At 42.6% G+C, this 27,719-nt stretch overlaps 1 protein-coding gene across 5 annotated transcripts in view; it reads right to left on the bottom strand.

Annotated features, from left to right (window-relative positions):
- The window catches only part of DENND2B (DENN domain containing 2B), a 163,708-nt gene that overhangs the window by 122,415 nt on the left and 13,574 nt on the right, over positions 1-27,719 (bottom strand). Inside the window, exon 1 of one of the 5 annotated variants that reach the window (XM_043482313.1) lies at positions 10,356-10,367. The exons of the other annotated variants lie outside the window; for them this stretch is intronic. The gene's annotated coding sequence lies outside the window, so the exon portion shown is untranslated. Of the gene's footprint in view, positions 1-10,355; positions 10,368-27,719 lie in introns of those variants that run through there. 5 annotated transcript variants of the gene reach the window in all.

Genomic DNA, 27,719 nt, shown 5'->3' with positions numbered 1-27,719 from the left:
GTGTCAGTTTCTCCAGGCTGTTCCCCCTTGCCTTGGACGCTCCCCTACACCATAGTCTTTGCCTGGCTGAATCTTACTCGGCTCCACTTGCCTCTCACTTCCTAAGAGAAGGCTGCGACCCTCCAGTCTGAATAAGGACTTAACCCCCATGGCACTCACCATAATCTGTAATTGCTCCCTTGTGCCATTATGTGCTCCTCCCCAAGTTCCGTAGGAGCGGAAACCTTGACTGTTTTGCTAACCACCTTACTCTCTGCATTTAGTATAGGGCCCAGCTTATAGCTGGCATGCAGTAAAAATCTGCTGAATGAATGCATAAAACCCCATTCCTTCCTGTCCAACAGGAAGAAGAAACTTAGAATGGCTATTTCATGTCACTCATTGCATCTTTTCATAGACTTACAAACTATAATTACATCTCTTTTCCTCATGTGCCTTGCCTGTGGGCTCAACCAAAAATTCCTGTAAAGTCTCCCTGCGGTTTGTTTCCCAGAACTTCCCTCGTAAGGTCACTCTTCCGGGGACGCACTCCAGGGTTTTACAGTCTTTCCCATTCCCAGAGAGGCCACTCACAGGCACTCCAACACCACAGTCACTGCCAAACCATGCAGGATTCGGGAACGGCCCAGCGCCCACAGATGAGCAATTTCTCTCGGGTCAGCTCCATTCAAGCACAAAAATGCTTTCTCTCACCTCCACTGTGCAGGTCACTATGCTTACTGAAAATATACATTTACTTTAAAAAGCCATCCTATGTTTTATATAATTTGGAGATGGGTATAAATACTGTTTTGAAAAAAAAAATGGTTTTCCATTACTAAGAAGAAACTGAAAACTACTCTCTGGGGGAAAAATAATCAAGACCTAACTAACAGCAACAGCGGTGTGACTAAGTCCAAACCCCTCCCATGACAGGCGTCACCCCAAAATCTGAAATCCCTTTGGCTGCATCTGTCATACTCCCCTACTACTACCACTCCAATATAGGCACAATCACAGCACAGTGCCTGCTGCTCTGAAAACTGCATTTTTTTTCTCTTCCTCCCCCAACTGCTCACACTGTTACCTTTTTTCTGAGTGCCTCTCATTGCCCAACTAGCAAAACCATATTACCTTCAAGGCCCAACTCAGTTACTACCTCTTCTGTGAAACAGTTCTTGATCTCCTGGCGGGATCTGTTTGTCTACTCTGCAAGCCCACAGCAGTCTGAAGATGCCTTTATCATGGTATTTATATAATTTTATCACTGTTACTTGCACTCCTGTCTCCCCCACAGTCACGAGCCCCTTGAAATCTATCCACTTTTATATTTCGTTCAGAGTCAGCAATGAATTAAAGTGTTAAATAAATCATTTTAAAAGACTCTTAGAAAATAAAAAAAAGAAGAAACAGCTGTCCCCTCGATAAGATGAAAGAATTTGAGAGAAGAATTCGAGAGGAGAAAAAAAAAATATATATATATATATATATATGAGCATTAGATTCTAGATTTGGTCACTATAAGAGATGATACTCTATTCTTATCCCTTTATAAACTGAAATGCCAAATGTGAAAACAAAGGGGCAGAATAAATCTTTTAAAGTCACTCTTTAATTTGGGAGCATTGGAATTCAAGAAAAGAAAGCTGCTGTTATCTCAGTATTGGTCTTCCTTGGTAGCTCAGCAGTAAAGAATCTGCCTGCCAATGCAGGAGACCTGGGTTTGATGACTGTGTTGGGAAGATCCCCTGGAGAAGGGAATGGCAACCCACTCCACTATTCTTGCCTAGGAAATCCCATGGAGAGAGGAGCCTGGCAGGCTATAATCCACAGGGTCACAAAAAAGTCAGATACAACTTAGCAACTAAACAACAACAATCTCAACATTACTAGTTGGATCCTAGAATGCCTAAGAGACGCAGTATAACTTCAGATGCCTCTAGGGAGCCTAGCTCCCAATGCCCAGCAGACAGGTCCAGCAGCACGTCCACAGAGGACACCCCGTTCTCCCCATGTGTCCTGCCCATTCTCCGACATTGGGCTCTGGCTGCCACGTGAGGAGACAGGCTTACACAAGAGCTCCTTAGGACTTTACAATTATCCTTTTCTAGCTGTGAGTGGCAATGTGATTAAGAAGGGAAAAACTAAAAATCCAGGAGCAGAGAAAGAGTCATCAGGTCCTGGATACAGGGCAGTGAGATTGTGAGCAAGCCCTTGTGCCCCATAGGACCTCTGCCTTTTCCTGCATATAGTGAGATGGCTGTTGGAACTAGCGGTTCTCCAGTGGGCCCTTCTAGTGTCAATGTTCTATTGTATTGTTCTTTGGCAGAAACCCAGACCTGTTGTTCTATCCTAGTCACCCAGTCCCCCTGCTTCCTGAATGAGTCCAAAGCAGCAGAAAGATGTCTTGTTTCAGGGGCTACAAACTCTTCATCTAAGTTCTCTTGGAAGGCAATCTGCTTACTGCCAATCAAGCAGTCTGTTCATGAGCTCTACCGGGGCTTTGAATTGACAAAACAAATGTCTCCCTCCAGATGGCAACCCCAGCCCTCCTCTGCTCAAGAACCAGAGCTGGCAGGACGCCTCGTGTGCTGGCCATTCTGCACCCACTTTGCTTCACAGCCTTCCTGGGGAAACAGAGAAATATCCATTCTTTGCTCAAGTCCTGCATTTTACGTAAAGAAATTCTTCCAGGACCTTATTCCTGCTCTAAATCCACCTGCCTCTGACCCATTTCCTACCCACGCCCCTCTAACCCCAAGGCTCTGATCTAGGAAAGCATGGGTGCAGCCTATAGTGACCCTAGATCCCACTACCCTGTGGTCAAGTGGCTACTGGACCTCTTCATGCTGGATTGAGCAGCTCTCCTTCCACGTGCCAGCCTTCCAGCCCTTGTCCATCTCCACTCAAACTCGCAATCCTCAATATGAAGCTCAAAGTTCAGATCCCCAGGATACAAAGGACTCCAGTGCTTTGATCCAGTCTCTTGGAATATCTGTTAGTCTCTTGGAGAGCCTATACATGGGCTAATTTCTGGAATCTCTCAAACCCACAGGCCCCCGACCACTGCCCCTTGTTAAGTCCAAGCACTTTAACACTGGGCCACATAAACACAGTCTTGGGGCCAAGAACAACTGGACCAAGGAGGCAGTATCCCTCATCCCCTCTGGAAAAAACATTTATCCTTCCAGAATGGCCTTCCCATGTTTACTTGGCTCAGAAGTCCAAACTCAGCCAAGATCTTATTAGTCATGACTGAAACGTCAGGATGGGGGAGGCAGGGTACAAAGTGAGGAAAAAGGAGATAGAGGAATAAGAGGAATGTGGACTCAAATGGCTTTTCCACGATGTAATCAAGGAAATACTTTGAGCCTCAGAAAGGAGTATCCCTCAGAATAAGATCTGGGCAAAGCAGAGGGAAATGTGGGTCCAGACCATATCACCTCCTCCATGCTGTCTCCCCTGATTTTCCCAGATTCAACTGGATTCTCTACTCCCACCCACTGTACTTCTTAGAACAGTCTACAACTCCAGTGCCTGCTGTGTTCACTGCCTTGTATTTTAGTGTATCAAGGTTTATTCAGCTTGTTTCTCCTACTAGCCTATGTCTTAACTTGAGCCTAGTTTAGAGTTCCATACATAGTACAATTATTATAAATTGTTAACATATGAACTAAAGAAACCAACCAACTAAACCAACCAATGACAATGCTATAACTACATAGCTATAGCTACATGATCCTAATAAGGGATCAACAACGTATCACCACAGAACCTAGGTGGTGGAAAAAGGTACTTAGCACCTTAGAGAGGTCCAAGGTTTTCGTGCTGTGTCTATAAAATGATTGTATAAAAATTTTTTTTTAATTTTTAATGCTTTTATATTTATTGTAATGTGTATTTTTTTAAAAAAAGATAGCCAGCTATTAACCCCCTTTTCACTGATCTCATTGACTAGGCCAGTGCTTAAGAAAGTATATATGTTTGTTTGCTTTTAGTTTTGTTTTGCTAAAATTAGTAGGTAAGAGTTTAAAGAGAAATGGGATATTTGCACAACTTCAAAGTATCTCTCTCAGAAATCTGTACTGATTACAAAGCACTTGTCAATGGAGAAACCTGGCAGACATATCTAACCAAGTGATCAAAGTTAACATTACTAGTAATCAGACACATCAGTATCATGTACCCTTGACATGAAGCACTAAGAAGGGCATTGCACCTCTGTGGTGTTCTTCCCCCAAATCCAAAAGCTTAGTCTGATTTTGAGAAAACACTAAACAAACCACCTGGAGGGACATTCTACAAAATACCTGCCCAGTACTCCTCAGAAATCTCAAGGTCATAAAAGACAAGGACAAACTAAAGGACTGCCGTAGACTGGAGGAGACTAAGACACAACATCTAAATGTAATGTGGTATCCTAGGTTCTACCGTGGAACAGAAAAAGGACCTTAATGGGAAAGACTAATGAAATCCAAATTAAGACTATAGTTTACATTATAGCAATGTTAATTTCTTAGTTGATAATTGTACCAGAGCTATGTTAAGTTAGGGAACTTGTATTATCTTTGCAGCTTTTCTGCAAATCTAAAATTATTTTAAAACAAAAAGTTTTTTAAAAGTCAATTTAAAGGTAAATAAATGAAAGTATATATGGTACAAATCACAAAGATGGTTAAGAATGACTCAAGTCTGAGAAGCAAGAGTGGTCACTCTTTACACCTACATCCAAGGAAGGCTGCCCCAGAATAAAACTCAAGGCTGTAGAAGAATATTTAGTAAAACTGGGAAGCATTCAGTTTATATTACTTAGATTAAAAGTAACTATCCCATTTTTGTTAAAAAAAAAAATACATATATCACATATGTGCTGCACAGAAAAAAATATCTGCACTGAAATAAAAATATCTTATCCTGAACCAAGTACAAAAGGCATTTATTAAATAGTAAATGGGATACAGTTTTTGGAAAACATTTTGGCTAGATCAATTAAAATCTTCATATCCTTTGACTCAGTGGCCTCACTTCTGCCAAGTTGTCTTAAAAAAAATTTCAAACTATGAGAAAAAAAATGCATGTTCCCAAATTATATATAACAATGAAAATAAGAAACAAATTCCACATCAGCCATTACTAGATTGGTAAATTTCAAATGTTTTTTGACCATTTGTTGCTGTTCAGTGGCTAAGTTGTATCCAACTCTGCGACCCCATGGACTGCAGCACACCAGGCTTCCCTGCTCTTCACTATTTCCTGGAGTTTGCTCAAACTCATGTCTGTTGATTCAATGATGCCATCTAACCATCTCATTCTCTGCTGCCCATGTCTTCTCCTGCCCTCAATTTTTCCCAGCATCACGGTCTTTTCCAGTGAGTTGGCTCACCACATCAGGTGGCCATGCTTCATTTTTGACCATGACCCATAGTAAAAAAAAATTACATTTTACGTAGTAATACAGTATGTGCATGTATGAAAGTGTGTGCACACATGTGTACGTGTACAAATCTGAACCAAAAAGATTTCTTCAAACAACATTTATCTTTACTGTGTGTGAGGCTCTCTGTTGTTTTCTTTTTTTTCCCTCTGTTGTTTTCTATCCTAATCTATTTCATTAAAAAAACAAGCAAGGCTTGTGGAGCCCCACTAAATTAATTTTGCACTTCACCAATTATAACCTGAAGTCTGAAAAACATTGCACTAGATAGACAGTTGTGCAGCCATTAAAAGAAAGACTATAATCCACAAAACTATAAAAAGTGAGCAGCTCGAGGGAAAGAAAAGAGCAAAGAAGGTAGGAGGAAAATTTGCTTTTCACTGTATACTTTTTTGTACCTTTTGAATTTACAATATATACATGTATTACTTATTTAAAAAGTGACTGTGAGGACTTTAACAGTATCAGATAATGCTAATAATGCATGACAAAGCTATAACTACATTAAAATGTAAAAACATATACAAGTAAAAAAGGAAATTATGCCAAAACAACAATCACGTTAGCAATTTTTTCCTTCTTATGAACTTCTAAAAATGGGCTTCCCTTGTGGCTCACTAGTAAAGAATAGCCTGCCAATGCAGAAGATGCAGGTTTGATCCCTGGGTCTGGAAGAACCCCTGGAGAAGGAAATGGCAACCCACTCTAATATTCTTGCCTGGGAAATGCCATGGACAGAGGAGCCTAGTGGGCTACAGTCTATGGGGTCCCAAAAGAGTCAGACATGACTTAGTGACTAAACACCAACAGCAAAGTTCTAAACACTCCACACTGTTAACTATTCTATAATTTAACACAAAAATTTATTTTCTAAAATTAATGCAACTACTGGAAAGGGCACATAGGAGATTTCAAAGCTAACAGTAATGTTTTCTTTATTAAGCTGGGTGGTAAATACATGAATATTCACATTTAAACCATACATATAAAAATTATTGTACTCTATATTTTTAATAATTTTTTTCATTTATTTTTATTAGTTGGAGGCTAATTACTTTACAATATTGTAGTGGGTTTTGTCATACATTGACATGAATCAGCCATGGATTTACAAGTATTCCCCATCCCGATCCCCCCTCCCACCTCCCTCTCTACCTGCTCCCTCTGGGTCTTCCCAGTGCACCAGGCCCAAGCACTTGTCTCATGCATCCAACCTGGGCTGGTGATCTGTTTCATTATAGATAATATACATGTTTCGATGCTGTTCTCTCGAAACATCCCACCCTCGCCTTCTCCCACAGAGTCCAAAAGTCTGTTCTGTACATCTGTGTCTCTTTTTCTGTTTTGCATGTAGGGTATCATTACCATCTTTGTAAATCCCATATATATGTGTTAGTATGCTGTAATGTTCTTTATCTTTCTGGCTTACTTCACTCTGTATAACGGGCTCCAGTTTCATCCATCTCATTAGAACTGATTCAAATGAATTCTTTTTAATGGCTGAGTAATATTCCATGGTGTATATGTACCACAGCTTCCTTATCCATTCGTCTGCTGATGGGCATCTAGGTTGCTTCCATGTCCTGGCTATTATAAACAGTGCTGCGATGAACATTGGGGTGCACGTGTCTCTTTCAGATCTGGTTTCCTCGGTGTGTATGCCCAGGAGTAGGATTGCTGGGTCATATGGCAGTTCTATTTCCAGTTTTTTAAGAAATCTCCACACTGTTCTCCATAGCGGCTGTACTAGTTTGCATTCCCACCAACAGTGTAAGAGGGTTCCCTTTTCTCCACACCCTCTCCAGCATTTATTGCTTGTAGACTTTTGGATAGCAGCCATCCTGACTGGCGTGTAATGGTACCTCATTGTGGTTTTGATTTGCATTTCTCTGATAATGAGTGATGTTGAGCATCTTTTCATGTGTTTGTTAGCCATCTGTATGTCTTCTTTGGAGAAATGTCTGTTTAGTTCTTTGGCCCATTTTTTGATTGGGTCATTTATTTTTCTGGAATTGAGCTGCAGGAGTTGCTTGTATATTTTTGAGATTAATCCTTTGTCTGTTTCTTCATTTGCTATTATTTTCTCCCAATCTGAGGGCTGTCTTTTCACCTTGCTTATAGTTTCCTTTGTAGTGCAAAAGCTTTTAAGTTTCATTAGGTCCCATTTGTTTATTTTTGCTTTTATTTCCAATATTCTGGGAGGTGGGTCATAGAGGATCCTGCTGTGATTTATGTCGGAGAGTGTTTTGCCTATGTTCTCCTCTAGGAGTTTTATAGTTTCTGGTCTTACATTTAGATCTTTAATCCATTTTGAGTTTATTTTTGTGTATGGTGTTAGAAAGTGTTCTAGTTTCATTCTTTTACAAGTGGTTGACCAGTTTTCCCAGCACCACTTGTTAAAGAGGTTGTCCTTTTTCCACTGTATATCCTTGCCTCCTTTGTCGAAGATAAGGTGTCCATAGGTTCATGGATTTATCTCTGGGCTTTCTATTCTGTTCCATTGATCTATATTTCTGTCTTTGTGCCAAGTACCATACTGTCTTGATGACTGTGGCTTTGTAGTAGAGTCTGAAGTCAGGCAGGTTGATTCCTCCAGTTCCATTCTTCTTTCTCAAGATTACTTTGGCTATTCGAGGTTTTTTGTATTTCCATACAAATTGTGAAATTATTTGTTCTAGTTCTGTGAAAAATACCGTTGGTAGCTTAATAGGGATTGCATTGAATCTATAGATTGCTTTGGGTAGTATAGCCATTTTGACAATATTGATTCTTCCAATCCATGAACACGGTATGTTTCTCCATCTGTTTGTGTCCTCTTTGATTTCTTTCATCAGTTTTTTATAGTTTTCTATGTATAGGTCTTTTGTTTCTTTAGGTACATATACTCCTAAGTATAAGTCATACTCCAGTATAACTACTGGAAATGGCACATAGGAGATTTCAAAGCTAACAGTAATGTTTTCTTTATTAAGCTGGGTGGTAAATATATGAATATTCACATTTAAACTGTACATATAAAAATATGTACTCTATATTTTTAATAATATTTTTAAAATAAAAGATTGCAAAAGTGGACCCTCTCTTCAGGTCTGCCTCTCCTCACCCTCAAATTCAAGAAGACATTCCTCAAAGTGTTGGGCTAGGATTTAAAACTGTCACTCAAATGGATACCTTCCATTTTTGTAAACAGGTTGTAACATGTTAGAACCTGGCTTCTAAAGATTTCCATTTTGAACTTTGTAGGTGGGCTGGTTTCAGTGTTCCATTCACACACAGGACTCTTTTTTAGTATGTTCTTTTGCTTTCCCTCCCCCCCGCCCCCCCACTAAGCCATTGTTTATTCTTTCATATTTTTAGTCACATATAAGCTCTTCTGAGCAAAGGGGCCATTTCTTATTCATCTTTGAATTTCCAACAGGCTATAATACAGTGTTTTCTTTGCACACAGCAAATGCTTAATAAGTATTTAATAAATAGGCAATATCATATGCAAAACTCCAGAACAAAGTATGTGAAACATGAAAAGTAACAAGGACATAGAGAAGGAAGCACTGATCACTGGGGATCAAGTAAGGCCATGCTAAAAAAAAAAGTATTACTTTTATCTAAGTAGAGTTAACATAGAATTATAAGCCTGGAGGCTCAGATGGTAAAGAATCCGCCTGCAATGCAGGAGACCCGGGTTCCATCCATGGGTCAGGAAGATCTGCTAGAGAAGGGATAGGCTACCCACTCCAGTATCCTTAGGCTTCCCTGGTGGCTCAGACAGTAAAGAATCTGCCTGCAGTGCGGGAGACCTGGGTTCAGTCCATGGGTTGGGAAGATCCCCTAGAGAAAGGAATGGCTACCCACTCCAGTATTCTGGCCTGCAGAATTCCATGGACAGAGGAGCCTGGCAGGCTACAGTTCATGGGGTCGAAAAGAGTCAGACAGGACTGAGTGACTTTCACTTCACTTTATAATAGAGAATAACAGAGATAATGTATGGAAAACCCTCAGCAATAGAAAGCAAGTCCTCTATAAAAAATAGTCTGGGAGTTTAAAAAATAATATGCACACATACTTATGTGATAAATATTTGTTTATGGTATATATTATGCATCATATAAATAAACACATACATATGCACACACATATGGAAGAATGCTGGGACACAATTCATTTGAACTTCAGAAAAATCCCTCTTGATGTGGTGGATAAAACAGATGGGCACTGGCAGCAGCTTAATCTGGTAACTCAGAAGAGCTGGGTCCAAATGGATGTGCAAGATGGATCAATATCAACGAAGAAGGAGTGTTCTGGAACTCCTAGAAGTCTGGACATTCCCATCTGTTCTAGATGCTCTCTTGGTCACTCTTTTTTATAAATGACACAGATGATGCACAATAATAAAAAATGCATATAACAAATTAATTGGGAGAGAAAATTAATATAGTAGAGGTAATTATTTTTTAAAAAGGCCTCCACAAACTTAGAACTATAGGTTAAGTATGACAAGATGAAATATTGAAAGGACAAAAGATATGTTTACACAAATTTATATTAAAAAAACCCTGCATGACAAGAGGATGAAAATGGTATAAGTGAAAGACACTTGAGGAATGGTTCAGTATGAGTTAACTAATGAGTCAATGTGATTTTGAGTTTACTGACTGGAATACAAAGCCCCACGTCAAACGAGGTCCATGTCTTAGTTTGCTTCATTCTGGTTAGAAAGTAGTGTATCCAGGGGACACACACTATATTTGCAGTGCATGCTTTCATGCTCAATTGCTCAGTCGTGTCTGACTCTTTGCGACCTCATGGACTATAGCCCACCAGGCTCCTCTGTCCATGGGATGTTACAGGCAAGAATACTGGAATGGGTTGCCATTCCCTTCCCCAGGGGATCTTCCAAACTCTGGGATTCTGCAGCTCCTACATTGGCAGGCAGATTCTTTACCTCTGAGCCACCTGGGAAGCCCTATATTTGCAGACCTGGGGTAAATGGAGTCCTAACAATATCACAGGCAATTAGGCTGAAGGGAACAAAGAAAATCAAGTCTCTGGAGCCTCTTAAATTGAAAAATAAGAAAACATTCTGGTTCATGAAGCTGTTAAATCCTCCTACAGGAAGATACAAAACTATGCCATGACTTATTCTCATGGAGTCATCCCTAGGAACTAGTGGCAAGATGAGATTTAAAAAACTCACAGAAAGAAAAGATAGCTGAGGCCTATCTCATCTGCCCTTTGGCCCTTTCACGACTCATATCAGATCCTCTCATCTGGGTCTCTGACCATGCAGGCTCTAGTGAGGACACAGAGAAACTCAGGAATCCAATTTTTACCCATTATTTCCCCCAAACCAAGGTTCACCATGATCAAAATTACAAAGTGATATTTTTAACTATCAGTGTGAATTTTCGTGAATCTTTAACCTGCCATACTAAGCTGTTGTGAGCAAGGACTCAGGTCTAACTATTGTAACTGAAACATTAGACAGTAGGACTGCAGCAACTCAGCTCCATCAGGCACTGCTGGGATATACACATACCAGCGTCATGCTTCCAAGGACTGAAGAAGAATGAGGAGAAGAGAAGAGCAGAGGCCCCTCAAAATTCAGTTCTTATCCTAGAAACATGGATGGTGGCCCTGGTCCATGGATGAGTATCATACTAAATAAACTTCAATGTCCTATAGTAGAAGGACCCTTCCTTCTCTTCTGCCCCAAGTATAGGAACCTAGAAGTTTCTAATTTATGCAATGATTAGCTCTTTCCTTAATGATACGTGCACTAGGTATATCCCATTTTTTTATATAAAATAGGTAGAACTAGCTTGCCTTTTGTATAAAAAGAGGTGCTTATAAATGTTCATTGACTTAGAGATCAACATAGAGAAACCTACACAATAGGGAAAAAAGTCAGACCCAGGTTTCAAGAAAGGGAAGATGGGTGAGATGATGAGAGGAAAAACAGAGGAATATGGAGGGAGAGGAGAGTGCAGTTTAAGATCCTGAAGGACAGAAACAAGAGAAAGCTTGTTTGGAAGTATGAGAATAGCAAATCTTTGGGGAATTCCTGAGTATTACTCGCCAGGATGTCAAAGAACATATTTGAGTATCACTCAGCCTGTGAAGGAAAGAAAAAAATTCAGAAAGCCTATTTTCCTTACGTGGGTGAATCTGATTGCCTATACCCCTTGTATAAAGGGTTAGCTAACACTGCTCATGACAGCATTGTTAGGGAGAGGAGGGCAGAGTAAAACACAAAAACAAAACAAAAAAACAAAAACACACAAAAGGTCAGGGATTACTGTTCCCAGCATAGCAGATGCCAGCAGGAGACTTTCTCACAAGCTGTGGGACTCCTGAAGCTGTAACTGGGAGATGCTGGCTCTCCTCAAACCCTAGCAAGCAAAGGAAGTCAACCACGAGAGCATCCTCAAGGTGATGACAGACTGCGCCACTTCTCATCGATGCAGATAACATCTGCAGTCAATAACGCATCGACACACCTCCTCCAAGGAAAAGGTCCACAGGAGTGAGGAGGGGAAGTCTACTTAGGGGAAATCCACCAAGAAAATGAGGCATGGCTGCGTCCATGTGCTTCCAAGAGAGTGAAAGCGAAGTGAAAGTTGCTTAGTCGTGTCTGACTCTTTGCGAACCCATGGACTATACAGTCCCTGGAATTCTCCTCAAACCAGGGATCAAACACAGGTGTCCCGCATTGCAGGTGGATTCTTTACCAGCAGAGCCACCAGGGAAGCCCAAGAATACTTGGAATGGGTAGCCTATCCCTTCCCCAGCGGATCTTCCCAAGCCAGGAATCGAACCGGGGTCTCCTGTGTTGCAAGCGGATTCTTTACCAACTGAGCTATCAGGGAAGCCCCTTCCAAGAGAGTAACCACTGCTTATTAAGTCAGTGTTCCTCTTCAGACTTGGGATTTCTCCATACAAGCCAGCAGAAACAGAGCCACCAGCCAATCACTGAGGGTCAGAGACCCAGAGACAGCTGTGAGGGCTGTGAGACGGAGACTCTACATTGGGCTTTAAGGGTTTACAAAACCTTTTTGAGGACAATGAAGGTGCCCCTCAATTCTGTTTTTCTTTTTTCAACCATGATCTCCCTCTCTCTTTGTGCTCTGTCTCCTGCTGTGTGGGGCAGTGAGAATGAACATAGGAAGGGAGAGCAAGAGCTCTTTAAATAGAAAGTGAAAACTTAGGGGTGACTGACTGTGGAAGTGAAGGAGAGTCCCGAGTGACTCCCAGATTCTGGCTTCATCCCTGAGCACCAGCCGCCACATCAGGGAATACAGACAAAATGAATATCCCAGGATGCTTTGCTGTAGTCATGTCTCAGTTTAACTGAGGAAGCTGCTCCAACACAGGGGGCTATTTAGACAACATGGCAGCCAAGAGTGGAGACAACAAAAATGGAGGAAGGTGAATGAGACAAGAAAAACAGTGAAGGAGACAATCAAAAATGAAAGGAAGGAGAAAGAAAAAGGGGGATGGAAGAAGAAGTCTGTGTGTGTGTGTATGTGTGTGTGTATTTTAAGAGGAGGTGAGGGGACGACATGGAAGACACAAACAGCCTTAAGTGTAATGACTCTGCAAATACTAAGATCAAATATTGGCCACAGCCTACTAACAACAGAGTGTGTCCTCCTTGGTGGTTAGGTTCTGGGGTCAGCACATAAGGTGAAAATCAGGTGGAATCAAATTACTCTAGAAATTCCCTTAGAAAGGCACCACACTGGAAACCAGCCATTGCCTCTGAGGAAACCCAATTCAATACTTCTCAAATATATTACTTTTGTATACTCTCAGGAATCTCAGCCTAGGAGGACCAAAGGAATCCGTCTCCCTTACCTAGTAATTCTCAAAAAGAATTCTACTAGTAGAACCACTGATTCAGTCTGAATCTTCTTGAATTAAGCCTCATTTTGCTCAGTGAGACTGGTAATCACTTAAAGTCACCCAACAAGACAGGACTTTTCTCTGACCCCACACTCCTTCCTCCATGTTTCTCTTGTCTCAAAATTCCCCTAGGAGATAGAAGGCCAAGATGGGAGGTCCTGCTCAACATTAAATAGTTGTGTGGGAATAGTACCCACTCCTTTCTTGATCCTAATCTCCCCATCTGGAAAATTAAACCAGTTTTTAGATGAACTCTAAGAGCCCAGACAACTCTGAGATACTTACTGAATGGAAAAAAAAAAAAATAGTGCTTTGAAAGCACTTCATAAACACAAAGCATCGTAATGGTCAACTCTCACAGGGCAGAAATGTTGGCATCCTCTGTCTTACCCCTCAACTTCACTCTTACTATTCTATGTCCAGGTCCTACTTATTCTACTTTTGCATCTTCTCTAGGATTCACCCCCTTCCTCTCTATTCCAGTCACAGGTGACCCATATCTCTTTGGTGGGTTTCCTTACGGCCAATCTGTTCTCTCCAATCTTAGCCTCAGTTCAGTTCAGTTCAGTCGCTCAGTCACGTCTGACTCTTTGCGACCCCATGAACCACAGCACACCAGGCCTCCCTGTCCATCACCAACTCCTGGAGTCCACCCAAATCCATGTCCATTGAGTCGGTGATGCCATCCAACCATCTCATCCTCTGTCATCCCCTTCTCTTCCTGCCCTCAATCTTTCCCAGCATCAGGGTCTTTTCAAATGAGTCAGCTCTTCACATCAGGTGGCCAAAGTATTAGAGTTTTAGCTTCAGCAGCAGTCCTTTCAATGAACACCCAGGATGATCTCCTTTAGGATGGACTGGTTGGATCTCCTTGCAGTCCAAGGGGCTCTCAAGAGTCTTCTCCAACACCACAGTTCAAAAGCATCAATTCTTTGGTGCTCAGCTTTCTTTATAGTCCAACTCTCACATCCATACATGACCCCCGGAAAAATCATAGCCTTGACTAGATGAACCTTTGCTGGCAAAGGAATGTCTCTGCTTTTTAATATGCTGTCTAGGTTGGTCATAACTTTCCTTCCAAGGAGCAAGCATCTTTTAACTTCATGGCTGCAATCACCATCTGCAGTGATTTTGGAGCCCAGAAAAATAAAGTCAGCCACTGTTTCCACTGTCTCCCCATCTATTTGCCATGAAGTGATGGGACCAGATGCCATGATCTTAGTTTTCTGAATGTTGAGCCAACTTTTTCACTCTCCTCTTTCACTTTCATCAAGAGACTTTAGTTCCTCTTCATTTCTGCCATAAGGGTGGTGTCATCTGCATATCTGAGGTTATTGATATTTCTCCCGGCAATCTTGATTCTAGCTTGTGCTTCTTCCAGCCCAGCGTTTCTCATGTTGTACTCTGCATGTAAGTTAAATAAGCAGGGTGACAATATACAGCCTCGATGTACTCCTTTTTCTATTTGGAACCAGTCTGTTGTTCCATGTCCAGTTCTAACTTCCTGACCTGCATACAGATTTCTCAAGAGGCAGGTCAGGTGGTCTGGTAGTCCCATCTCTTTAAGAATTTTCCACAGTTTGTTGTGATCCACACAGTCAAAGGCCTACTCTCTTCTATAAGAGTTCTTTTCACAAAATTCCACTTTCACTGCTTCATTTCTCATCTCCTGAGCACCAAGGCAGAACTTGCAGAATCCAGACCCACCACTCCTGAGGCCAATCATCACAGGGACCCTGGAAACTCACACTCTCTCTATGTTCTTACTGTTCTCACAACCAGAACACTCCCCAGCTCTCCTAGGCTTATATGAAGTCCATCCAACTTTCAAAAATCAGAAAAGATCCTGCCTCTTCCAAGAAAGTTTTCCTCTAGTTTTAAGACAGCCTTCTATTTCTGAACTCTAAACACATTCATAGTTAGTAACCAAGCACAGTTAAGACCTCCACATTTTCTATTTGCTTAACAAAACTTGTGTCTCCCATTATTAAATTCCCTCATTGAGGGGGAAAAAAGCTTCATATAATATTTGAATCGCAGTATTGGTTAAACTGAAATTTTTAGCTAGTACTATTGACTGACTGGAGGCCGAAAAGCAAGATCTTTTGCTCTTGACCATTCACAGGAAATGGTGGGGGAAGGGGAGAAGGGAAGAGGTGAAACCAATACTCTCCCAACTTCAAAAGTACCTTCCCACCTTTTCCTCCCAACTTTCACCTATTCTGCTTGGGGTAGAAAGGCTCTCTCTATCACAGGTTCAAATCAACCTCCTTCCCTGAGGACAAGTCTGAGCACATCAAAGCAGTATGCTCTGTAATATTTAGTTATATTTAGCTCCATTCTTAACCCTGATCCATCTTGATTAGCCCATATGATAGCAGCAGCTGCTTACAATCCCTGACAGTGGGAATGGAAAGGCAAGAGAGAAATGCAGAAGGAAGAAGAGCCAAAACTAGCAGTGATTTTTGTAATATACATTTCAGATTTGGGCCCTTGAGGGAGGTCTGCTTCTAATTAAGCCCCATCTGTTCTCAAGCCCCAGAGAGGCAGGACAGTCATGGGAAGGTTCTGAAACCTGGCAGGGCATAGACACCTCCACAGGCCATGCCACTGAGGACTGCAAACATCCTCAGGGAGCCAGCAAACTGGAGGTGGGAACTCTGCCTGGCCATCCCTGCCAGGGGATGCTAACATGTGTTGTCACTACCCAGAGTGTCAACACAGCCAGACTAGAAAGACACCCAGAGGACAGGTGATCTCCTCTGTCTCTAAGTTCCTTCTTTACAAACGGCTGCATCCATCCCCAGAGCCAAAGAGAGATCACAAGAAACTGAGCCCTTATCTCCCTCCTCACCCACTTCCTTCCAGAGTGGCAAGGAGACAGGGAAGCAAGTCAGAGAAGGTTTTAAGGAGAATCAATACCACACCACATCCCATGGAAAACTAACTCCTGGTCCCAGGATTGCAAGAAAGGGCAAATCCACATTTAAGCTCCTGGTTATCTCCAAGGGCTGGTATCCATGGAACTGCCCTAGCATTCTGCATTACAGAGGCACGATGCGACCGCACCCCACAGAGCCCCAGAGGCAGAGAGCTGGGCAGAAAGGAATGCAGACAGCTTCCCAGAAGTGCCCAGCAGAGGAGGAAACCAAGAGCTTCCCACAGTTTCCTGGGTCCAGAGGGGAGGAACGAGGCTCTCGGAAGAAGGACTTTACCAGCTCAGAGAGCCTGATGGTCCTCGCATCTGAGGGCCCAAAAGGAGAGAAAAGCACCATGGTGGGAAGACACCTGGACAGAACAAGCCTGGGCTGGCCCCAGATGGCTTCCAGTAAGCAGTGGCTCTGCTGAATGTGAGCAAAAGTCTTAGAGAAACCTGAAGCTACTGATAGCCTCAAAGAAACCCAAGGCAGGCCTAGGATGGGGAATGTCTGAACCACTTAGGATAAGCTTTTGCTGGTGGCTTTACCACCTGCCTTCCATGCAGAGGCTTCATTCTTTTCCACATCTTGGGGAAGGAGGGTGAACTAAAGCAGGTCCCCAACATCTGAAAACAAAGCTTGTAAGCAGATGGGCTCTGTAGGTTCCAATGCCTCCCAGCTCTGGTTCTCTTTGTCATGCTCCGGAGGCTACAAAGCTTTTTACATTCCTGCTGTGAGGTGTGGGCTTCCCAAGGAGCCCCACCACAGTTCCCAGGAGCCCATACAGAGGCAAGGCTGAGCAAAGACGAAGCTCTTCCATACACAAGTGCTTTCTCCAACTGCCACACATTACAGCTCTGTCTCCAACGTGTCACATATTACGGCTTTGTGAGGCTCTGCTCTAGGACAAGCCTGGAGGAAGGAGCAGAACACAGAAAGGAAATTATTCATAATTTCCGTTTGTACACTAAGCATCCACATTAAATATATCAAAAGAAAAGAATCAAATAATTTTAATTTAAAAAATGGGTTAAATCATAAACTGCTTTCCCTTCTAAGAAAAGCACAATTCCTAATGCAGACTCCCCAAAACCCAGACAACACTCCCCCCTTCTCCTCTCATATAAAAGCCCCAGTTTGGAAACCCTCATCAGTTGTCAGCATTAACACAGAATACACACAGACACACAGAGACACACATGTCTGCCCATTCCTCAAAGCTTTGTTCCCACAGCCAAGGTTACGAGACCCTTTCCAATTTCAGGTCCCCATGGGACAGCTGGAGGCAAGAGTTAGACAAAGGGCTGTTCCCAGGGGAAGATGCTGGCTGCCAGTAGGACTGGGGGTGGCAGACACCCCCACAAGGAGGAAGGAGGCTGAGTACCTGGAATCCCCCCTTTCTCCTCAGCACCAGTAAACCAGCTGACGTCACCACTCTGGTAGCCACATGTCTGCCTCCCAGCCTCTGGGATCTTGCCCATCCTCACCTCAAAATTGCACAATAAGCGTCTGGAGCTAGTTAGTTCAGTGACTTACAGCTTGGTACCAGAGAGACAAAGGTGAAAGGTATGCCCTTCACACAAACCATTAGTTTCACCCTGCCCTGTGGCCATAGGATTTACTCCCATACCTTGATCAAAATACATGCTATTTTTTTTGCAAAGAGACGAGACCAAAGATGAGCTCAAACCATCTCTGGGCACCATGGAAAGAAAGACAAAGAAAGAGGTAATCCACTACGGACATACTTCTTCAGAACTACATGACATATACTATCCCCAGGCAAAAACATATGGATAAACTTTCCTACTCTAACAGGAAATTCTCAGGCCCTTGGAACCTAGTGCAGCTTGGAATTTTATTCAAAAAAATTGTTCCATTTTTCCTGAATCATTCATTCCACAAAAAGATGCTACAGTTTACACACAGAGCACAGAGACCTCATCAGTTTTCATAAATTGGCAGCAGATTGCTCCCACTGGAAATAGACATGGTTTCAAACTAGCAGCTTTCCATTTAAGACGTGACGCAGCATCACAACAAGAATGTATGATTTCCTACTGAAAAATAGGAGATAATTCAATTAACTCCACTACACAACATGCTGAAAGAATGAGGTCCTGTCATAATTGGATCATGACTTTCAAAGTGGGGGATGTCTTCAGGCTTTAAGCTAAAGTATTTCCTGAGGTTACACAGAGTGGGCTGGGGGCGGGGGTGGGGGGAGAGGGAGAGGGAGGGAGAGAGGAGCTTAGTCAGGCATGGCACACTCCAGCACCTCCACTCAGAGACTCAGACAAAAGGAAGGACCCAGCTTTCCCGATCGAGCCCCAGTCATTCCTGGGAAGCACTTCTCTTCCTCTCCATGTGACAGGAATGAAGTCGGCCCCTTCCACAGCGACACCACCATCGGGGGTCACAAGGTGAGACTGTTTTTGCACTGAACACTCCTCTGTCAGTCAGTCACCTTTATAAGTTGAAGACATTTTCCTAAAGAAACAATACTAGATATGGTAGCTCGATGTTCAAATAGGCTCATTACTGAACAACATGGCTAAAATACTGTTTCTATAAAGACAGCAAAAAAATTACCAGGGTAATACAAATACTTGCAATAAAATAAAACATAAGACAAGTAAAATTAAATAATTTTTATATATTCCAAAATGTGGTCCTGGATTCAAAGACAGGCATTTTTAAGGATTTCAAAAGGCACTCAACAAGGAAAAGACTGATAGCACTGGTTTTTCACATCACATCATTTCACTCCCGAAGGAGTGAAGTATTCATGGTGTCACGCTCATCAGCTATGCCTGGGGCTAGCGTTCACACCACAGTCAAAAGAGGGATGGGGACAAGGTGGGTATTTCTTGAGACATCTAAGCAAAGTGGGTAGAAGAGAATGAGAAGGGAGGAAGAAGGTTAAAGAGGATGTGAGTAGGATTTGATAGACACTTACCTGGGGGAGAACTCATGAGACACAGAAGGTAGAGCATTCGTTACTATCCAGGGCTGGAGTGTGAGGGAGAACACGTCAGGCATTACGTGACAGGTCCCACTTGGGTCATCTTCCTAAACAACTTGGTTTAAGAACAAGTGGGATGGCAGTGATAGGAGAACAGACTCTGTATGATTTCAATGCCTTTGTGTGTGCATGCTCAGTCGTGTCCAACTCTTTGTGACCCCCAGGGACTAGAGCCTGCCAGGCTCCTCTGTCCATGGAATTTTCCAGGCAAGAATACTGGAGTGGGTTGCCATTTCCTACTCCAGGGATCTTCCCGACCCAGGGATCAAACCTGCATCTCTTGTGCTGGCAGGTAGATTCTTTTACCACTGAGCAGGGGAAGCCCTAAACCATGAAATTTTTGCACCGTGTTTTATGTCCTTGGATATGTTCCAGTGTCTAGAGATTTACAGTCTATGGGAACTTGAATAGAATTTGTATCTGCTGTTGTGTGAAAATCGTATAAATCTTAATTATGTTGAGTTGGTTCATAGTGCTAAAAATCTTAATTGATCTACTTAAAAAAATAATTGTAATACATAGTGGAACTACACGTAATTTTGTCCCGCATTTTGCAAGTCTCCTGTAAATGTGTTATACTTTCATCATTTAAAAAAAAAGAAATCAATAAACATTTGACATTTACCTTTTTTAAAATAAACATTTACTTACTTAAAAAAAAATAAATAAATAGAACAAGTGGGATGAGGGAAAGTACCAAATAGCCAGACGTGGGCTCACAACTCTTATTGAGTCCCGAATCAAACCATCCTTTCATCCAGCTGATGGTGGCATCCACAAGAAACACATCCACAGCGCCGACAGGAAATGCTTACGCCTGTTCTCTTGGAGCAGGATGAATTTCGGTACCTGGCTCTTGAAAGAAAAGGAACTACCTCAGAGTATCATGTCACCTAGTTTTAAGAGTCCCAGTAAAGTAGAAGGCATGTTCACTGCTGATGCAGGGTAAGAATGGAGTCAGAGCTTACAGAGTACAAAATAAAAGAGAGAAAGAAGGAAGGGAGGGAGGAAGGAAGAAAAGCACTGTGGTGTATGTCACAGAGACTTAGGATAAATTAAAGGATTGCAGAATAGCAAAGAAGGTCCAGTTGAAAGTATGCAGAGTCAATTATGAAACTCTTCTCCCCAGAACTAGTCTCGGTTCCATTACTTTCTCTAGCAATTTTCAGCAGTGGGAGAGCCTCCAGAAGTTGGGTGTGGTGACAGTGAGTACAGGTCCTTATCACTAACCCCACAGGGACAGGCATCCCTCTGCACTCTTTTACCAAAGTTTCTGCTGACTATGCCTCACAAAGGATCACAGGGCAGCAAAAGACTTTGGGGACTGCCTTCCAAATCCGCATTGGAGGAAACCAAGGCAAATCTTTAACTAGAAAGAAAAAGCATAAACTAGGCAAGATCTAAGTAAACCCCCAGAATCATTTCAGAAGGGAACGATCAGGAGGAAATGCAGTTCTGCCTATTTGAGTATGTGTGTGAGGGCTATGCTTTATACAGGCAGATGTTAAACCACTTTGCTCTTCTTCAAAGACTTTTCTCTCACGACACCATGGGGGTATCTCTCAGTTCTTTAGTCTACTTTTATTTCTCAGTTCCTGGTGAAAGGATCCCCCAAATATCCCTCGCTTTCCTTGCTGGAACCAAACTCAGGGCACAAGACTTGAAACACAGCCATGCACAGAAGGAGTGATCAACAAATGCAGAAGTTGGACATGTTAGCAAACATTTAAGGTTTCTGGAAACTACAACTTCCAAGGCCCATTCTCCACATCATGGGGAAATCAAAGCCAGGTGAAGATCTGGGCTGAGTTTCAAATATTTCTGGGTTTATGAAGGAGGTGGAAGGTGGGAGGCAGAATTCTGGAATGGAACCCGCAGAAGGCCAAACCTCCCACGTCCCAAGGGTGACAGCAAACAGGTGTGCACCTACAGCAGGCCCAGCAGTGGACAAGACAGTCATCTCTTGAAGTCATCCTTGTCAGAGGATTTCCACCACTTCTTTAGCACAGTTTATACTTTTTCAAAGTAACCAGACATATTAATTTTATCTATGTTTGGACATGAGTTTCCTTTTGGTTCCACTAACGACAGTCATGGTCCTGGTTCTCTGCCTCTCTGCCTCTAGCCTGTCTACTCTACTAGCTCCCCTGGGATTACTCTCTGGGTCCCGATCTCCATAGATTTCTGTGTCTTCTTCACCATAAAGTCCCTTTTGACAAAAGGAAATTGAGACATAGAAATGTGGCTTGCACAAGTCTGTACCGCAAATTAGTAGCGCAGCAGGGATTAGAATCCAATTCTCCAAAGTCTAGTCCAGCACTCTTTTCAACTGACCACAATACCTCTGTTATAGGAGGAACATCTGCCCCCGAGCACCAAGACCAAGAATCAAAACAGTTTATCTGCATGTCTTCTTAAGCAAAACAACACAGCCAGAATGTTTGGCAGAGACTAACTAAATATTTCCCCTGTGATCTGTGCCGGAGGGGAAGGCTGTGGGAGTGAGGTAGGCACAGAACACAAGGAAACTAAAGAGAAAACCGCTGCAAATGCCAGCAGATGGGTGACAAAAGAGGGAAAATGCACTCTTAAGCTGAGGACAAGCTAGGAGCAAAGGAATCGGAGTATTTTTCTTTAATGTTGAGATTTAAAAGTAGGGTTCTAAACGTGAATGTAAATAGACTGTCACCTAAGAACTGACCACAAGGAAGTCAAAAGAAAAGGTATCACAATATCGAGTCAAAAAGACAGGAATCTGGGGGAGTGACATGGGGGCACATCAGAACTCAAGCAGAGGACAGACAGGTAAGTGATGATCCTATCATGGAAGGGAGCTCAAGGGACCTAGGCAAGGTTCTGCCAAGATCAAGCAGCTGAAGGAAGGCCGGAGGAACTGAAGAAGTCGCTATACAGTACTAGGTCCACTGGTTTAAAAAAAAGAAAGAAATTCACCTGATTATCCAAAAGAGAAATTCTCCAAAGAGTGTGAAAGCTGTGGAATGGGAACATTTTTACCCAAGGAAACATCACGTGAGCTTTCCAGGAACCTCTAACAAAGAAAAGGCTTTAAAGGGCAGGTAGGATCCCTCAACTGTGCAAATGAACAAAAAGAAAAGGGAAGCTTCCATAAAAGAAAAGGCCTGACTCAGGCTTTCTACCACTGCCCCTGGGGCAAAAAGGTTTTCTCTAGCACTTCCGTGAGCCACGGGCTTCCCAGGTGGCTCAATCAGTAAAGAATCCACCTGCAATGCAGGAGGCCTGCTTTCGATCTCTGGGTTGGGAAGATCCCCTGGAGAAGGGAATGGCAACCCACTCCAGTATTCTTGCCTGGAGAATTCCATGGACAGGAGCCTGGCGGGCTACAGTCCATGGGGTTGCTAAGAGTCAAACACGACTGACTAACATAGGTGTTGGACTCTTTCTATGAGCTATTATCCTATTTTTCATTATTATTATTATTTTGGTCACGCTGTGAGGCATGTGGAACTTCTCCAGCCAAGGGACCAGGGATTGAACCTATGCCCCCTGCAGTGGCTGCATGAGTCTTCACCACCAGGGAAGTCCTGTGAGCCGTTATCTTAGCATAGAGGGAGGTCTACCTCAGAGATGCTGTGGCTTTCCCGGCATGCTTGATAGGCAGGATAAGCTAGGAGCGAGGATAAAGTAATCTCACCAGCAAATTTAGCCACTGGTGGTTACCCTCCCCGCTGGAAGAAAGGGAAAGAACCTGGAGCTCCTAGCCTTAACAGGTTGACATTCTATTTGAGCAGCCAAGACAGACATTCCAAAGAACTAAGAAATACTGCATCAACACTTTAGCTCAGCAAGCTCCAATAAGCAGCCAAGCCTCTGGGTATGAAAGACCATTACTCCCTTTCTTAGAGGACGGTACTGACAACTAAGGGAGGGAAGGGCAAATGAGAAAAGGTTGTCACAGAATACAGCAAAAGAGAATTTTAGGAGTCAGAGGAATTACTTCCTTATTATGAACTGATTCACTCATTAGGCAAAGTCTATGAAACAAGGCGTTAAGTCAAGGGCAGCTCTTCCCCAGGTGGAAAAATTGAGAAGGCAGACAAAAGGACGGAGTGAACTCCACGGAAGCAGGGAAATCCCCCACCCAAGGCTTCATGTGTAATCAAAGGCAGAAAGGACCAAACTAATGTAAACAGGCCAAGGGAAGCTAACGTGCCCTTCTCCAGAGAGGCCAAAACACACACTTCCCCAGCACAGCCCTGGAAATGCAGAAGGTAGGTGTTCCCTTAGATGAGAGAGGCAGCCTAGGGGCGCTAGGGAATTCCCCGGCTGCTCTCAGGCTTTTTTCCTCTGAGTTCCCAGGCACTTAGAGAGTTCACAATCCACCCACCCCATCCCCCCAACCCCCAGTGCACAGGGACCAAGTAGAAGGTAAAGCTAAGACTTAACTGCTTGGAGGAAAAATGCAGTCTGCCCAAAGTTCCCACAGGAGAGAGTAAGGAGAAAATAACCAGAGGGAACAAGCAGAACCACTTCCAAGTCTGAGCACCTAGGCCACAGGCCGGCGGGCTCCCCATCTCTTCCTTAGCACCAATGCAATAAACAGCTGCCCGGGAGAAAACAATGGGCCTTTGTCTGTGTCTCTGCCTTTAGATTATCTTGGAGAACCAAACAGAATTATTCCTTTAGAGGAGTGGTTCTCTTAAATACTGGCCCAGGCCATGATGCAAGTTTTGATCGTGTTCAGCAACCCTCTCAAATTCATACCTGATCCATGGTGGGCAGCAAGGCTGGTGTGCAACCCTGTCCCTTACCTGGTACGTGAGCCACGGCAGACAGGTGCTGGCAGCGCTCCTCCAGGACCCTTCACCAGTCAGACACCAGAGCTATGACTTCTGCTTCTCCTTGGCCTGGCCACAGGATTAAAAGCCTAATGACTTACCCCCTTCTCTCCATTTACCAGAATATTCCATATTCAATATTCCATTGACAGTTGATGCTGTTTTCATCAACAAGCCTGCTGAAATGCACTATCAACTGTAGCTGTGATAAAGTGTGAAACAAGCTGGACCGTCAAGCTTCTCTTGAGGTTGTACTATCAAATAAAACTTTCCAAACTGACAAACACATCAATAAAGTTTATGTTGTCATTTTTTTCTTGATTCAAAATAGTTTGTGTAGGTGCTAAGTTGCTTCAGTTGTGTCTGACTCTGTGCAACCCCATGGACTGTAGCCCGCCAGGCTCCTCTGTGCATGGGATTCTCCAGGCAAGAACACTGGAGTGGGTTGCCATGCTCTTCTCCAGAGGATCTTCCTGACCCAGGGATGGAATCAAGTCTCTTACGTCTCTGGCAATGGCAGGTGGGTTCTTTACCACTAGCGTCACCTGAAAAGCCCTCAAAATAGTTTAAATCTAACAAACTATTATAAGATGCTTTCTTACAAAGAGCTGTTTTATTATCCTATTTTATTGTTTTTTTAATTTATTTATTATTCCGGATTTCAAATGTCCTTTCTTATATGGCGTGATGATGATAGGCTTGAGGGCTTTGTTTATTTTTGGCCTCCTTTCCTGGGAAAAATCTTAAAATCTAGGAATTCTATGTTGGCCTCATGAAAACAAAACAAAAAACATGTTTTATGAAGTTCAATAAGCTATAGTATGCTAGTCTTTTCCCATTTCCCTCCACAAAGATAACTGGTTGCAAATGAATTCAGCAGCCTTTTCTTTCCAAACACCAAGGACGAGATGCCACACAGCACGGCATAAGATCACATGAAACAGAGACAGTCTGAAGAACTCCTAGTATCTTCCCCTTCAATACATCTCCCCTTACCAGCATTACTCCTCTTCCCAAATACCTCCAAATAAAACATACTCAGAGTTTTTCAGAACAGTTAGCTGGATACCATGAGTTCCCTAATTCAGTCCAGAAGATTGGTCATTTTCCATGATTTCAGCACAAAGAAGCATCACAGTGTAGTGGAAAGGGCTTTGGAATCGAATGAACCTGGGTTCAAATTTGGGACCCTGGGAAAGTTCCTTGACTTCTCTGCATCATCATTTCCTTGTCTTTGGGACAATTAGCAGAATTTATGAAAGTACCAAGTAGTGACTGGCACAGAGTAGGTCTTCGCACTGACTCAGTTCTTCCTTGAAGCATTCCCTCTTAATATCCCCCGAGAGCAAGGCTTTTCAGAGACTTTTTTGAAAACAGAGAATTGGAAATAATGAAGACAAGTCCAGTCATTTCCCACAAGAACTCAAAAGTCACGAGGCTTTCCCTATCTTGCCTTGCTAGTTACATTCCATCTCTTCCACAATTCCTTTCCAGGCTCTTTTGGAAAGGTCTGGGCACCTATTTAATGGTATAAATCTCCCACTTCTCCTTCTCAAGAGCTCAGAAGAATTATTAGCTGGCTCAGGGTTCTCTAAGGGCAAGGGATTCAGTGTCATCCAGGAAAATATTAAAATGTGGAAAAACCACTCATCTCACGGCCTCGTGTTTTGTACAAGGTCGAATCAACCCTTTTGGAGTTTGTTCAATCTGTTCTAAGCAAAAACTGAATCAGGACTCTAGTACAGCACTTTGCTGAACAAATGCTCCAAACAAGCAACAAAAAACTGTAATCAATTTTTTTAAAACTACATACAGTTTCATTTCATAGTACTATTTTGATCCCTATTAATAGAAACCCTGTCATCATGAAAGCAAAAGAATTCCCAGTACCAGATGTGCCAGAAGAGTGAGCTTACATGCTACTTTTTCCAGGACCATAGAATTTTACACAGTTGAATTCTTTATAACAAGGGTTATTGTGTAAATGTGTTGTTTGACCTAATTTGCAAAAATCTGTAAAAGCTTTTCATATAAACAAATCACAAACCAGAAAAAAAAAATTGTTTATTGGCCCAAGGATCTCAAATTTTAATTCCAAAATTGGAGTCACCCTTTCAAGTGACAAGCTGAAGGCTTCAACCAAGGAGGTGAATGAACTTCCTCGCAAGAGGGGAAAAGACCCCTTGGACCCCAGCACTAATCTCGGTCTGCCCATGCTACTAAGGTACAAATCTTGTATGAGGAATAGACCCTGGGTGGGCCTCATTTTACTACCCTAGGAAACTGTAAATAAGGATCTCTACATTTGTAAGAACTGAATTTGCCCGGGAATGAAGTCAGAAGACCAAGAGAATATCAAGTGCAAAAATGAAAGGCAACAAGAGCCTGTGTTGGCAAACCACAGGCCATTTCAGCATGGCAGGAAGGGGAGGCCATGTGTGGAGGAGGACCTGAAGTAAAAGCCAAATGACAAAGATTTTTCAATGTCACATTAAATGAGTTTGGAATTATCCTGTCAAAGAAGATTCAATAAAGAACATTTGTGATTCACTTATATGAAGATTAAGAAAAGATTTTTTTTTAATGGTAGCAGAAGGGCTAAGGATGCAGATACTCCCTGGGAAGATACAGAAAGCAACCTTCCCTGAAAATGTTCTTGATCTGAGTAGAAGTTACTTGGGCAAACACAAATGTTAAAGATCATTAAGCTACACACTTAATATTTGTGCACTTTTTGTTGTTGTTGTTCGCTCACTAAGTTGTGTCTGGCTCTTTGCGACCCCATGGACTATAGAACGCCTGTCCTTGACTATCTCCTGGAGTTTGCTCAAATTCATGTCCATTGAGTCAGTAATGCTACCTAACCATCTCATCTCTGCCACCCTCTTCTTTTGCCTTCAATCTTTCCCAGCATCAAGGCCTTTCCAGTGAGTCTGCTCTTCACATCAGGTGGCCAAATTAATGCAGCTTCAGCTTCAGCATAAGTCCTTCCAATGTCTTTCCAAATGATTTCCTTTAGGATTGACTGGTTTGATCTCTTTGCTGTCCAACGATTCTCAAGAGTCTTCTCCAGCACCACAATTTGAAAGTATAAATTCTTCGGCTCTCAGCCTTCTTTATGGTCCAATCTGTACAAGACTGTAAAAACCATAACTTGACTATAAAGGCTTCTGTCGGCCAAGTGATGTCCCCACTTTTTAATATACTAAGTTTGTCATAGCTTTACTTCCAAGGAGCAAGCCATGTCACCCTGTTAATTTAACATTTATGCAGAGTACATCATGTGAAATGCTGGGCTGGATGAATCACAAGCTGGAATCAAGATTGCCAGGAGAAATATCAACAACCTCAGATATGCAGAGGATACCACCCTAATGGCAGAAAGTGAAGAGGAACTAAAGGGCCTCTTGATGAGGGTAAAAGAGGAGAGTGAAAAAGCTGGCTTAAAATTCATTGTGCACTTTACTGTATGTTATTTCTCAGGAAAAAGGAAGAGTTTTTAGCAAGAAAGTATGGTAATTGACCTGTATTTCAGAAAGCTCACTCTGGGAGCAGGTTGGGAGATTGACTGAAGAACATCCAAGGGCAGGCATTCTGAGACATTAAAACTGCATTCCAGGAAAAAGATGGTGAAGACCTTAAAT

The sequence above is a fragment of the Cervus canadensis genome, chromosome 11, assembly GCF_019320065.1.
Source record: "Cervus canadensis isolate Bull #8, Minnesota chromosome 11, ASM1932006v1, whole genome shotgun sequence".
NCBI classification, from domain to species: Eukaryota; Metazoa; Chordata; class Mammalia; order Artiodactyla; family Cervidae; genus Cervus; species Cervus canadensis.
The sequence above is the reverse complement of the archived record's forward strand: the minus strand, read 5'-3'. Positions and strand labels throughout refer to the sequence as shown.